This window comes from Podarcis tiliguerta (genome assembly GCF_965153285.1).
Source record: "Podarcis tiliguerta genome assembly, chromosome: 16".
In the NCBI taxonomy this organism is placed as follows: domain Eukaryota; kingdom Metazoa; phylum Chordata; class Lepidosauria; order Squamata; family Lacertidae; genus Podarcis; species Podarcis tiliguerta.
The window spans coordinates 5,872,993-5,886,675 of NC_139549.1; the positions used below are offsets into that span (position 1 = coordinate 5,872,993).

General features: G+C 43.9%; 1 long non-coding RNA gene across 1 annotated transcript; it reads right to left on the bottom strand.

Moving 5' to 3' along the window:
- Window positions 1–10,130: 10,130 nt before the first annotated feature.
- Window positions 10,131–13,028, bottom strand: LOC310666235. The gene is made up of 2 exons (XR_014505791.1): window positions 12,881–13,028; window positions 10,131–10,630 (listed from the first exon to the last, which is right to left on the bottom strand). It is a non-coding gene; the product is annotated as an uncharacterized lncRNA (long non-coding RNA).
- Window positions 13,029–13,683: the final 655 nt, after the last annotated feature.

Sequence of the window (13,683 nt, forward strand, 5' to 3'; positions counted from 1 at the left end):
TGTGCGCCCATCTCACTCAAGAGGCCGGGGGCCAGCACTGTCCGGAGACACTTCTGGGTCACGTGGCCAGCGTGACGAAGCTGCTCTGGCGAGCCAGAGCCGCACACGGAACGCCGTTTACCTTCCCGCTAGTAAGTGGTCCCTATTTATCTACTTGCCCCCGGGGGTGCTTTCGAACTGCTAGGTTGGCAGGCGCTGGGACCGAGCAACGGGAGCGCACTCCGCCGCGGGGATTCGAACCGCTGACCTTTCTATCGGCAAGCCCTAGGCGCTGAGGCTTTTACCCACAGCGCCACCCGCATCCCTCCTGTGGAAATAGAACATAGTCATTGTTACCAGCAGCCATTAACCTCTCCGGTTGCAAATCTGGACAGCTATTGGTCCTACTCAATTAGATTTGAAGAATGACAGATCCATTGACAGTCCAGAGAAAACACTTACCCTGTCGATCACTGAGAAGACGTTGTTGTCAAGTCAAGTGTTGTCGAGCGAATGAGGAACCCTTGGAACAAAAGAGCTTTTTATACCATCTCCAGGCATTCCATCTCAGAAACCACTGGCATTCTGATAGAGCTTTTGACGCACCCTTGACCTCAGATTTCCTTAACTTCCCACCATCTTGCATCTGAGTTTTGACTCATCCCTACATGAGATTGCTATCTTCCGTTACACTCGAGTATGTTATGCACCTGTGTCTGTGGGTTCCTTGTGTCAGGATGTGACACCTGACTTCACCATCTAGCCCCATCCACATGGACTGGCAGCTGCTCTTGAGGGTCTCTGGCAGTGAGTCTCTCCTAGAATTACCTGGAAGCGTTGTTTGACCTTCTGCAGGAACCAAGATGCTCTGCCGCTGGGCCTTGATCGCAATATAGAACATAAGGAATAGTCTTACATCAAGTGAGTCTGCAGTGTTGTAGACAGGGTGTCATTTTAAGCGCTAGAGGGACGCAGGTGGCGCCACGGGTTAAACCACAGAGCCAAGAGCTTGCCGATCAGAAGGTTGGCGGTTCAAATCCCTGCAATGGGGTGAGCTCCTGTTTCACAGTCCCTGCTCCTGCCAACCTAGCAGTTCGAAAGCACCTCAAAGTGCAAGTAGATAAATAGGTACCACTCCAGCGGGAAGGTAAACGGCGTTTCCGTGTGCTGCTCTGTTTCGCCAGAAGCCGCTTAGTCATGCTGGCCACATGACCCGGAAGCTGTACGCCGGCTCCCTCGGCCAATAAAGCGAGATGAGCACCGCAACCCCAGAGTCGGCCACGACTGGACCTAATGGTCAGGCGTCCCTTTACCTTTACCTTAAAGAGGCTGCAGATTTTACCTGTGCATGCAGAGTTGATGCTCTGCCACTGAGCTACCTTAATATTACTGCTCTGCCACAGTGCTGTGGTCCCCAGAGTCGGCCACGACTGGACCTAATGGTCAGGCGTCCCTTTACCTAAAAATCAAGTGAGATTTCAGTCCAGGTATTCTTGAGTAAAGAGCTGGTTTGCGCAGGAGGATGTTTGCTACAGAGTCAGACCATGGTACATCTATCTCAGTGTTCAACGTACTGAATGGGCATCGAGTCTTTGGGGCTGTTGCTTGTTTGTAATCATTTACTGTCAGTTGCTCAGATATTTTTATATTACTGTCTTATACAGCGGCATAGGGGCAGATGGGGCTCATCAAGGTAGTTCATCTAGAAGAAAGAAAACTGTGATCCAAATCTCCCTGCCTTGTGGTTATGCTCATTTGTGAGAAAGGCTTTGGGAGTAAACCGTGAGGAAAAAGCCATTCCTGCTGCCTTGCGGGTTATCATCAGGAGAAGAAATCCTACACAAATATGGAGTGGAGTCCTTAAGAAGGTTAGATACTAGTGTCTTCCTCACCTCATTCCCACAACTCCTGCACCAAACAGGGGCCACATGAAATGCTCTTTCCCCCTCTTTGGATCACATCAGCAAGGCAGAAAGGGGGTTCTTATCATCTGGGTAGCCCAGGACCTCCATATATATGGCCACGGCTTGCTCCCCAGAGATCACCCTTTGATGCTGCCACAGCAGCAAAAACCAAACGGGAGGCAGCAGTTGTGAATCAGTGGTCTCTACAGCCACAACATGCGCTGTGATTTCCTAGTGGTTCGACTTCACCCTCAGAGGTGCACTAAATTGTCTCTCAGGACAGATGGATTCCAACAAGAGGGGAGGGGACATGCAAATGTCCTTAACGATTGTCATTAATACCCCAGGGAGGACTGATTGGGTGGCCTTAAAGATAAATCAATCAATCAATCAATCAATCAATCAATCAATCCAGAAAATGGACCATCCAGCCTATTTTTAAAATGCACAGCTCCAGTCTAGGTGGGGCCCTTTTTTCAGTCTTTAAGTGAATGAGAAGAACATACTTTAAAGAAAGAAAAAGGCATGTAGACTAAATTTAAAATAGTGGAAGAGATCGTTTTAAAAATCTGGTTCCACATGGTTGCGAATTTAGCCCAGACCATCCCTAGTGGGAATTTCACTGCATATCCTATAAAACTTAGCCTCTTGATGTTTGAGTTTCATGATTCCAACCCACCACCAGAGGAACAGCACTGGAATCGGAGCTGTGCTTGATCCAAAGAGAAGTAGCAAGCCTGGTCTATCATTACCATCAGGCCTGGTGAAAACAAAATGAAGCCAAGCCATTCATGCCTGCTGAATCTCCTTCAACCTCAAATCCTTTCTATCTCATAATGGTGCATTCAGCAGCTGGGTGTACTCTGACGAATGACGTAGCTTAATTTCTCGTGTCTTTACAACAATAAAATGCATGTCAAATCTTAGCTGAGTTCCATGTGTTATTGATGGCGGCGTACAAATTGGTCAATTTCAATTGCTGTTCAATTTTGAAAATTCAAATGAAGCACAATTTTATCTCATTTAACACTTGCCCTGCATTGCAAGGGGTTGAACTAGATAATCCTTGATATTCCTTCCAATTCTACAATTCTATGATTCTGTGTCCTGCTTGTGATTTCCCCATAGGCAACTGGTTGGCCAAAGTTTCTGACTACACACCGTACATTTGAAGCACATTTAAAATACACGGCTTCCGCCAAATAATCGTTGGACGTCTACCTTCCAACTTCACAGAATTTCAACTCCCAGCACCCTGAACAAATTGCTCTTAGGATTATTTGTGGAGGGAAGAAGCCAGGGTTTAAATCTGTGCTCACTAGGGCTGGGCAAATCTCAGTTTCAGTTTCTCTTCCTTTCATATATTTCCAATATTAAGCTTCCACACCAGTTTGTGATTTATTTATTTATTTTTAATCCTAATGCAAAGTCATCAGCAGTTTAATTTTTCCTTAAAATATGCACTTCTTGTAGCAGGCAGATGAACTCACCCTTTGAATGACATTTGCTTATCCGTTGTTGACTTGTTTGTATTTATATTTCACCACCTGCCCTGGGGCAGATTATGCGATGGCCATAATAACAGAGTCAAGTAAAATCAGTGAAGGAGATCAGTTGCAGGGCCAGAACAAAACAGAGGATTGCCCCAATATCTAACCAGTTGTGATTATTGCTATGAGGTAGGCAAAACCACCAGGTCACAGCACATTTTAAGCAGATGTAGGGCACAAATGGCCTCCAGATGTTACTGGACTACAGTACCCATCATACTTGACCATTGAGCATCTGTGCTGGGACTCGTTGCAGCTGGAGTTTAACAACATCTGGATGGCCATGGGCACCCAATTCCTTCACACCCATCTCTGCACATTTAATATGTGATCCCCAATTGGTTGGGACATGTGTCTAGGACACAGGCAGAAAACTTGGAACCTTCAAAATATTGATGGACTACAAATCTCATCATTTCTGATTGTTTCCTGTACTGGGTGTGGGCTGATGGGAAAGGTAGTTGAACCTCTGACGGCCACCATAACATTCTGCACAAAACAGGATGGGATGGACAAAATTATACCAGCAAGACTGAAATAGAAGGGATTTAGCTGCTTAACCCATCTCCACCTGGTGGCCTTCCTTGAGGGAATTCTGGAAAGGGGGAATCATCTCTCCTTTGCAGAGGGGGGGGGTCAGAACATGATACTGGACTAGGCAGGGCATTGGTCTGATCCAGATGAACTCTTCGATTGTTCTGATTCCATATGATGGGGAATTTGAGAATTGGTTAGGGGAATGCCCTGATTTCTCCTAGCCCAGCTTCCTAGATGATTTCCACCACTTTCCTGAAGATTACCATGGAAAATGAGCTGAAACAAATCAAAGCACTGGATGGTTTTGATTCACTAAGCAAGGGAGGAAGACCTACTGAATGCAGCGTATGAATGAAGCTATCCCATGGTTGACCTGTATATTCCACCCAGATTATTTTCCTATCTCAAATCCACCACCTCCTGCCGATTACGAGAAGAGTAGTCACATCCTAAGCAATTATCATGCCCACACAGTTCTCTGTAGGATGCTATCAACTTCAAACATTACTTATAAAAGTCCTGATGGTTTAGGTGTCAATTCATCAGCAGAACCCTTGGTGAGGCAGCCAACTTGAGCGATCATTGGTTATGCAATGTAAGATTCAGGTGAGGCTTCCAGCCATAAGACACATCATAAGAACATGATATGGTGACAAGCCTGTTGAATGTCAACCAAGGAGAAGGAATGTAGTTCAGTGTTAGAACACCTGGCACCTTCTGGCACCTCCAAGTAGATCAAGGAGGTGCTCTCTAAACCATTGGAGATCCACTGCAACAGTATAGACAAAACTGAGGCTGATGGACCAAGGCTTTGACATACTTAGTGTCAGGGACTGGCAGGACTCTGAGAAGTGTGCACCATGGAAGGGAGATGGAATCTGACCCAGGAGAGGAGTCCTGTGTTTTGTGGGGAACTGTGATGGTTGGGAGGCCAGAGTCAGAGGTAGGGGGAGTTCAGGATGGGTTGGAACAAGAGGAGGAAGCGGTAGGTGGTTTTGTCTTGAAGCTGCCACAAGACTCAGCTTCTTTGCACATAGCTTGTGGGAGGTGTTTTGATCCAGTGGATTCATCCACTATTGCCAAGTCCACTTTTCACCTAAGTTTCATGTAAGCTTCATATATATATTGGAGGATGTAACGTAATGGTAGAGAATCTTGTTGTCAGTCCTCCAGACAAACACGTTATTCCTGTGACACTTGATCACATCAGTTGACAGGAAGACTTTGCCTAACAGCAAGTGGTCAGGTCACATTGACAAGATGCTAGACACCACTGCAGAACTTAAAACTGATCCTTCATTACCCAACTATCAGTTTGACAACATCTTACTTTTCTTAGTGACAATGTCATAAAGGATGTGTCTATTGATCAAGCGTACAGGTATTGGATCACAAAGGCCATACAGACAAGAAAACGTCTTGGACAGCTTTTCCAGGACTGTCACTGGAAAACAGGGACACTAGGATGGTCTGGAATTCGGTGCATTCAGTGAAATTATAATCCAGGCACTCTTGTCACTCATATGACAGTGAGGAAAGGAGAGCTCTGAAATATCATTGACTTGAGGGGCAGAGATGATGACATTCTTTCTGTACGTCTGAGGAAGAGACTTCTCATCAATCTCAGTGCTTCATTCCTGTTGTAGCAGAGATATTGGTCTGAAAGAGTATATGAACCTCCTATAACATGCAGACTTACTACAAAGGAAATACAGCAGTTTACTGACAACCCCATGCAAGTTCCACAATGGCTCTGTCATGCTTAGTCTACGGAGAGGTTTGTGAAAACAAGTCACAGAAGCAGCAAGCAGGGTGAACACACATGAGAAACATGAGGACGGCATCACATTGATGTACAAGAATGAAGCAAAGCAAGGCTTGATTAATTTTCTTGTTTAAACTTCTTATTAACTGATGTCATTACTTTCTAATGTTTTATGATTACAATGTAATGTTGTATGCATAGTAGGATAAGTTTTATGCAGAGAAACTATTTTTTTATAGCATTGCCTGACATTTTCAAAAGGTAAAATTAAAATGATTGTGTTTTCCAAATGCAGTGTATGTGTGTCCTTTTTAGTCAAATGTAGATTTATGAAGCTAAAGGTTGTCTAATCATGAAAATAATAGGAGATTATTTGTAAGTATATCTTAAGGAAGCTCACTGAAGAAATTCGCAAAATTTCTGTTTCACCCATTAAAACGACACACTCTAGTGCTGTGGTCCCAAATGTGGGGCACACGCCCCACAGGGGGGCAAATTGATTTTTGAGTGGGGCAATTTGAGAATGAGTTATTCACAGTTAACGGCCTTTTAGGCTTCCTCCATGAATAGGAGTTCTCTTTTTGAATAATAAGAATTATATGTCATGGGGGTGGACATCAGGATTTTAGAGATGCTTAGGTAGGGCAAGAGGGACGTGGGTGGCGCTGTGGGTTAAACCACAGAGCCTAGGACTTGCCGATCAGTAGGTCGGCGGTTCAAATCTCCGTGACGGGGTGAGCTCCCGTTGCTCGGTCCCTGCTCCTGCCAACCTAGCAGTTCGAAAGCACATCAAAGTGCAAGCAGATAAATAGGTACCGCTCTGGCGGGAAGGTAAACACCGTTTCTGTGCACTTCTCTGATTCGCCAGAAGCGGCTTAGTCATGCTGGCCACGTGACCCGGAAGCTGTCTGTGGACAAACACCGGCTCCCTCGGCCAGTAAAGTGAGATGAGCGCCGCAACCCCAGAGTCGGTCATGACTGGACCTAACGGTCAGTGGTCCTTTTACCTTTTAGGTAGAGCAAGGCCAAAAAAAGGTTGGGAACCACTGCTCTTGTGTGTCCTGACAGAGATGTATAACATTCAGCACAGTTTGAAAAATGAGTCTAGACATAATTTTCTAGAACAATTGGGCATGCCAAGGAGCTGAATGTTGGAGGATTCAGGACAGACAATAATGAGACTATCTATCGATCTATCTCTAACTATCTATATCTATCTATATCTATCATCTATCTATCATCTATCTATCTATTTATCATCTATCTATCTATCTATCTATCTATCATCTATCTATCTATCTATCTATCTATCATCTATCTATCAACTATCTATCATCTATCTATCTATCTATCATCTATCTATCTATCTATCTATCTATCATCTATCATCTATCATCTATCATCTATCTATCTATCATCTATCTATCATCTATCATCTATCATCTATCATCTATCTATCTATCTATCTATCATCATCTCTATCTATCTATCATCTATCATCTATCATCTATCTATCTCTATCTCTCTCTATCTCTATCATCTATCTATCTATCTATCTATCTAATCTATCTAATCTATCTATCATCTATCATCTATCATCTATCATCTATCATCTATCATCTATCATCTATCATCTATCATCTATCTAATCTATCTATCTATCTATCTATCATCATCATCATCATTATCTATATCTATCTATCTATCATCTATCTATCTATCATCTATCTATCTATCTATCATCTCTCTCTCTCTCTCTCTCTCTCTCTCTCTCTATCTATCTATCATCATCTATCATCTATCTATCTATCTATCTATCTATCTATCTATCTATCATCATCTATCTATATCTATCTATCTATCTAGTTAGAGAAATCAATAAGATTTCTGGATAATTGACAAATGTACTTTGTTCTGATCAACAGTTCAAGTGTATATGTAACAAAGGATGGTGGGTGAGGGTGCTGTTTGCTTGCTTCATATGTTAACATATGAAAGGTTAAAATGGTTAACATATTTTCAAAGCCTGTTGAAAGCTTCTTACAATTTGTGTAATTTTCTAGTATATTTGAGGACTCATGCACCCATTGTGTGCTGACTGCTGTATAGATATTTTACACTTTGTGCAATGTCTAGAGCACTCATGACACAGTTGCGTGGGGTGTCTTTCCTGATATGGATCTTAGAAATAAAGGAAGCCACTGACATGTGTTTCCAACAATTATCTCACAGTCCGATTAGCTCAAAAATATAACTGCAATTTAATGAAGTGTATTTGAGACAAAAACATTGTTTTATTTGCGAAAGTGTGGCAAGAGTCAATGAGAACCATGGCCAACTCATCCTAGTTTTCTCGTCATCCTCTTCTTGTCTGAGTTCTGCAAGGACAACACTGAGACTGAGGATGCTCACAAGGTGTGTGAACGCCCCCTGGACTTGTTGTAAATAGGCAGATGGAGGCTGGCTGAGGACAAACTGAGGTTGTTGATGGACTACATGGAATTGGCGGAAATGAGCGGCAGAATCCAAGACCAGGGAGAAGAGCTGGTGGAGGAAGATTGGAAGAAATTTAAAGACTATTGACAAAAACACTATAAAATTAATGAATGTTAGAATGATGTTGGATTGAAGTTAAAGGGTTATTAGTAATAATGTGGTGAAGGAATATGGAAAAATGGATGGTTAAAAGACGAAAAACCAAAGGTATAATATACTAAGATAAAGATAAGGATAAGGTAGAGGGAAGGGATTTGCCGACTAAACAATGGAATTGGAATACAGAGAGGGAGGTGTGGGGAAGTCCGGGAAACAAGCAAATGTAAGAAATATCATGGAAATTGAATTGTTTTTATTTTTGTATTTTTCTCTTTTTTTTCTTTCTTTTATCTGAAAACCTTAATAAAAATATTTTTTTTAAAAAAAACCAAAACTGAGATGGTTGAAGCAGTGGGCCATTTGACCTAATGCAGTAGCTTCCACTGAGGTTAGAGGAGGGTGGGGGCTATAATTCTTCCCCCCCCTGGACTTATGGAGGAGTTCAGGGGGCAAAGCAAATCCCCCCCCCTTTAGTGCACAACAGACTCCAAGCATAGTTGGAATTGAACCAAGGGCCTTGGTAGCCTCTTCTTTCCAGTTCACTTCACCTAAATGTCTCCCACAGTTGGAGAACAAGAGTGTTAAAGAGACAAGACTTTGGCATGAATGGGTTAGTGAGCTCTTATCCACAAGTATTACATTTATCTGTATGGATATTCTATCTGAAACAGTTGATTCAATCTGGATATACTGTCTTGGACATCATCCATTGAAAGGTTTTGTGGTGTTCCCCGCCAGCAATTCATTTCATTGACTACTACTTGGTTATGGACTGATATATATATTACAGTGGTACCTCGGGTTAAACACTTAATTTGTTCTGGAGGTCTGTTCTTAACCTGAAACTGTTCTTAACCTGAAGCACCACTTTAGCTAATGGGGCCTCCTGCTGCTGCTGCACCGCCGGCATGCAATTTCTGTTCTCATTCTGAAGCAAAGTTCTTAACCCGAGGTAATATTTCTGGGTTAGCGGAGTCTGTAACCTGAAGCGTATGTAACCACTGTACCAAGGTACCACTGTATTTTGAAGTTGATGAATTTTGGACGACATTCTACTACTAGTAATAATACATTTACTATATTCATTAGCCATGTGTTGCGGCTGTATTTGAGCAGATTATTCTGTACTGCAATACAGGGGTTTGTTTTTGTCACTATTGGTTCCCTATAGGCCAAGGATAACCAATATAGTGCTCTTCAGGTGTTGGGGACCACAACCCCCAACAGCACCAACTGGCATGGCCAATAGTTAGGAATGATGAGAGATGTAGTCTAAGGCATATGGAGGCCACCACATTGGTGACCCCTGGTATTAGTCCTGGTGCTGTAGGATCTATTTGGTGGGCTCCCACCTGCCAGTCTCAGGTTTATTGGGACCCTGATCCATCTCAGAGTCAGAAACTCAGTTCAGTTCCTTAGACAGAGCTAAGGTTCGACAGTTATATCCTTTAGCTTGGTGGTCTGGTCACTGATGGATTCTGGGATCATGACAAATTCCATTAATCTACTCATCTCTGGAATAAACACTTTAACTGCTGTTACCCAGGGTAGAGTGTCATAAGAACATGAGAAGAGCCTGCTGTCCCATGCAGACCAATATTCTGATCTTGCACTGCCCAACTAGATACCTATGGCAACCCTGCAAGCAGGACCTGTGGCTCCATGCAACTGGTACTTAAAAACATTGCTGCTTCCTACTGTCAATGAAGCCCATGGTTAAAGGGTAGGAACCAATGCACCATGAGTACATCTTGGGCATAAACATATAGTTAGAGGAGCAGAAAAACTCAACCACACAGATTTCTTGGTTTGCAAGAAATTTTAATGAGTTTTCAATAAAGAAGTCTGAACATTTACATTATTCACATTTAGCCAATTATGGTTTGCAAGAAGGAAAGGGAACATGCAAGAAGTGGTGATAATAATTGAGTATTTCAACTATCCTTGAAGGCATCTACTTCAGCTTCTGGGGGAAGACTTTCTGTTGACTTTGTTGTCCACCACAACATCCGCCACCGCTGCTGCCACCACAACATCCGCCGCCGCTGCTACCGCCACAGCATCCACCACCTCTGCTGCCACCGCTACTGCCACCACAACATCCACCGCTGCTCTGACTCTGCTGAGAGGAAACCACACTGCGGCTGCCACCACAACATCCTCCACCACTGCGGCTGCCACCGCAACATCCTCCGCCACTGCGGCTGCCACCGCAGCACCCACAGCCTCTACCACCACAACAGCAGCAGCTTCCTCTTTGTTGTTGTTGTTGGCTCATCTTTTCTGTGGATTGGATAACCCTTGGGGAAGAGAGAAAGAGATAGAGATTGACATCATTTGGGGGCTCAAAGACAGCAGAACCTTTGAAGTCAAAGGGATTTGGCGGTCCTCCAGAAGTTGCTGGGTTATGATTAAACATGCTCCCTGACCATTTGCCGGGGTCACTTGGGCTGATGCAAACTGAATTCCAGGAATGACTGGAGGAAAAAGGTCTGTGAGGAATTCAGATTTATGTTATGCTATGGGATTTCCTACAAACAACACAAACATTTATAGGTATTCTCTGCCACCACCAACCTAATCCTCCCAGAGAAACCTATATCTATACATATACTAAGAGATATCAGGACCTGAGCTGTAGCTCAGTGCATCTGCTTGACATGCCAAAGGTCCCCATTTCAATCTCTGGCATCTCCTGGTAGAACAGTGAGAGATGCTTGCACAAAACCCCAGAGAGCTACTGCCAATCAGTGTAGGCAATACTGAGCTATATTGTCCAATGGTCTGATTCCATGGAAGGAAGCATCTTGTATTTCCAGCTTCCTATGTTCTGATGTTTCTATGTTTTTATTCCTGCCTTGGAGGAGATTGGACAAGATGACCCTTGGTGTACCTTCCAACTCTACAATTCTATGATGTGCATATCCTAAAAATTCAAATAAATTACACAAAGGTTCCTCCATATACAGTGGTACCTCTACTAATAGATGCAATCCATTCCGGGGTGCCGTTCGCACCCTGAAAAGTCCGTTAGTGGAGCACTGCTTCTGTGTGTGTGTGTGCACGAAGCACACAGATTGCTCCTGCGCATGTGCAATGTGGCAAACTCGGAAGCAAACACTTCCGGGTTTGCCGCGTTCTTAGCCTGAAAAAATACAATGTGAAGCAAATGCAACTCGAGGTATGACTGTATGTCTATGCAAATATATGATCTGATCAAAGCACTGAATAGCTCTATGTCCCTTATGAAGGACTATCTGTTGGCAGGACCTCAAATGCTTTGCAAGTAGAAGGTTTCACAATTGAAGTTTCCAATTGAAAGGACAGACCAGTCTTTTCCCCAGCTTGGGGAAAATGTTTGGACTACAGCTCCCATCAATCCCATTAGTCAGCCTGGCCAATGATCAGGAATGGTGAGTCTTGTAGTTCAAAACATCGGTAGCCCACCGGTTTGTGGAAACTTGGGATAAAGTTTTGCCTGACACCTTGGAATGCCGCTGCTAGTAGTCAAGATGGACCAATGGTCTGATCAGCTACAGCTACCTGGGCTGCTAGAAGAATTGCTCCGTGATGGAGCAAATGCACCACATACAGTGGAGACCTGCTGGATCAGGTCATCTGGTCCATCATCCTGTTCTCATGGTGGCCAATCAAATTCAAGCAGGAAGACCACAGGCAGGGCATGGAGCTAAACACTCACTCACTCACTGATTTGAACATAAGAAAAGTTCTACTATTCACATAGTGGCCATCCTGATGCCCATGGGAGGCTTGCAGTCAAATGTTGAGTACAAGAGTGCTCTCCCCACCTGTGATTTGCAGCAAGTGATATCCAGAAGTATACTGCCTCAAAGAGAACATCGTTATTGTGGCTAGTAGGCACTGATAGCCTTTTCCTCCATGAGTTTATCTAATCCCCCTTTAAAGTCATCCAAGTTGGTGACCACCACGACTTCTTGTGCTTTTATCCTGTATTTTTATGTTGTGAGATCTTCGGATGAAGGGCGGTATATAAATAATAATAATAATAAGGTAAAGGGACCCCTGACCATTAGGTCCAGTCGTGGCCGACTCTGGGGTTGCGGCGCTCATCTGGCTTTACTGGCCGAGGGATACGGCGTACAGCTTCCAGGTCATGTGGTCAGCATGACTAAGCTGCTTCTGGCGAACCAGAGCAGCGCACGGAAAAGCCGTTTACCTTCCCACCAGAGTGGTACCTATTTATCTACTTGCACTTTGATGTGCTTTCGAACTGTTAGGTTGGCAGGAGCAGGGACCGAGCAACGGGAGCTCACCCCATCGTGGGGATTCGAAACGCCGACCTTCCGAGCGGCAAGTCCTAGGCTCTGTGGTTTAACCCACAGTGCCACCCGCGTCCCTAATAATAATAATAAATAATATCTAATTCCATAGTTTAACTATGCACTGTGTGAAGAAGGTCTTCCTTTAGCCACTGAAAATCCACAGCATCTCCAGGGTTTTGAACTTCTAAGAATGCTTCTCCCTGCATCTGATAGACCCAGTAATAGCTAGCAGGTCCTCCTACTCACCTATTGATCACCGAGTCAAGCGTTGGTCAAGTCAGGTGTCTGAGCGAATGAGAAGAGCTTGAGATAAAGGACCTTTTATAGCATCTCCCAATGCCCTCTTTCAGAAATGGTGATGAGTTCTGAGAAGGTCCATTGGCTCTCGCGGCATCCAATGCCTGGCCTTAATGACACAACGATTTGCATTAATTGTGCTGACTGACGAGAGATGGTTATCTCCAGGTACTGAACAACGTGTGGGTTTCTCTTGGTGAATTCTTCACGCCACTCTGTAGCAATGTAATTGACAGCTTAATGGGTGGTTTGTACATGTCCCAAAGCCTTTCACATCTGTTCCTCTGAAATCATAAATTCCAGCACTTTGGGATGGGATGCAAATGACAAATTACCCTTGCAACGTGGTACGGGGGAAATATATTTGAACTTTGGGGAAGATATATCTTCAGGGACCTAGGACAGAGCTTGGAAACAAGATTCCAATAAGAACATAAGGAGACTGCTGGCTCAAGTCAATGGGCCACCTAGCCCAATTCTTGTTCTTATAGTGGCCTCCCAGGTGCCTCAATGGAAAAACTGCAAGCAGGACCTGAACACAAGGACAGTTTCCCCTTCTGTGCTTTCCAGCAACTGGTATTACAGTGGTACCTCAGTTTTTGAATGTCTCGGAAGTCGAATGTTTCGGTTTTCGAGAGCTGGAAACCCAGAGGTAACTGCTTCAGTTTTTGAATGCTTTTCAGAAGTCAAACGTACCACATGGCTTTTGTATTGAGTTTTCTGTAAGTAAATGCTTCCGGAAAGTAAATGCT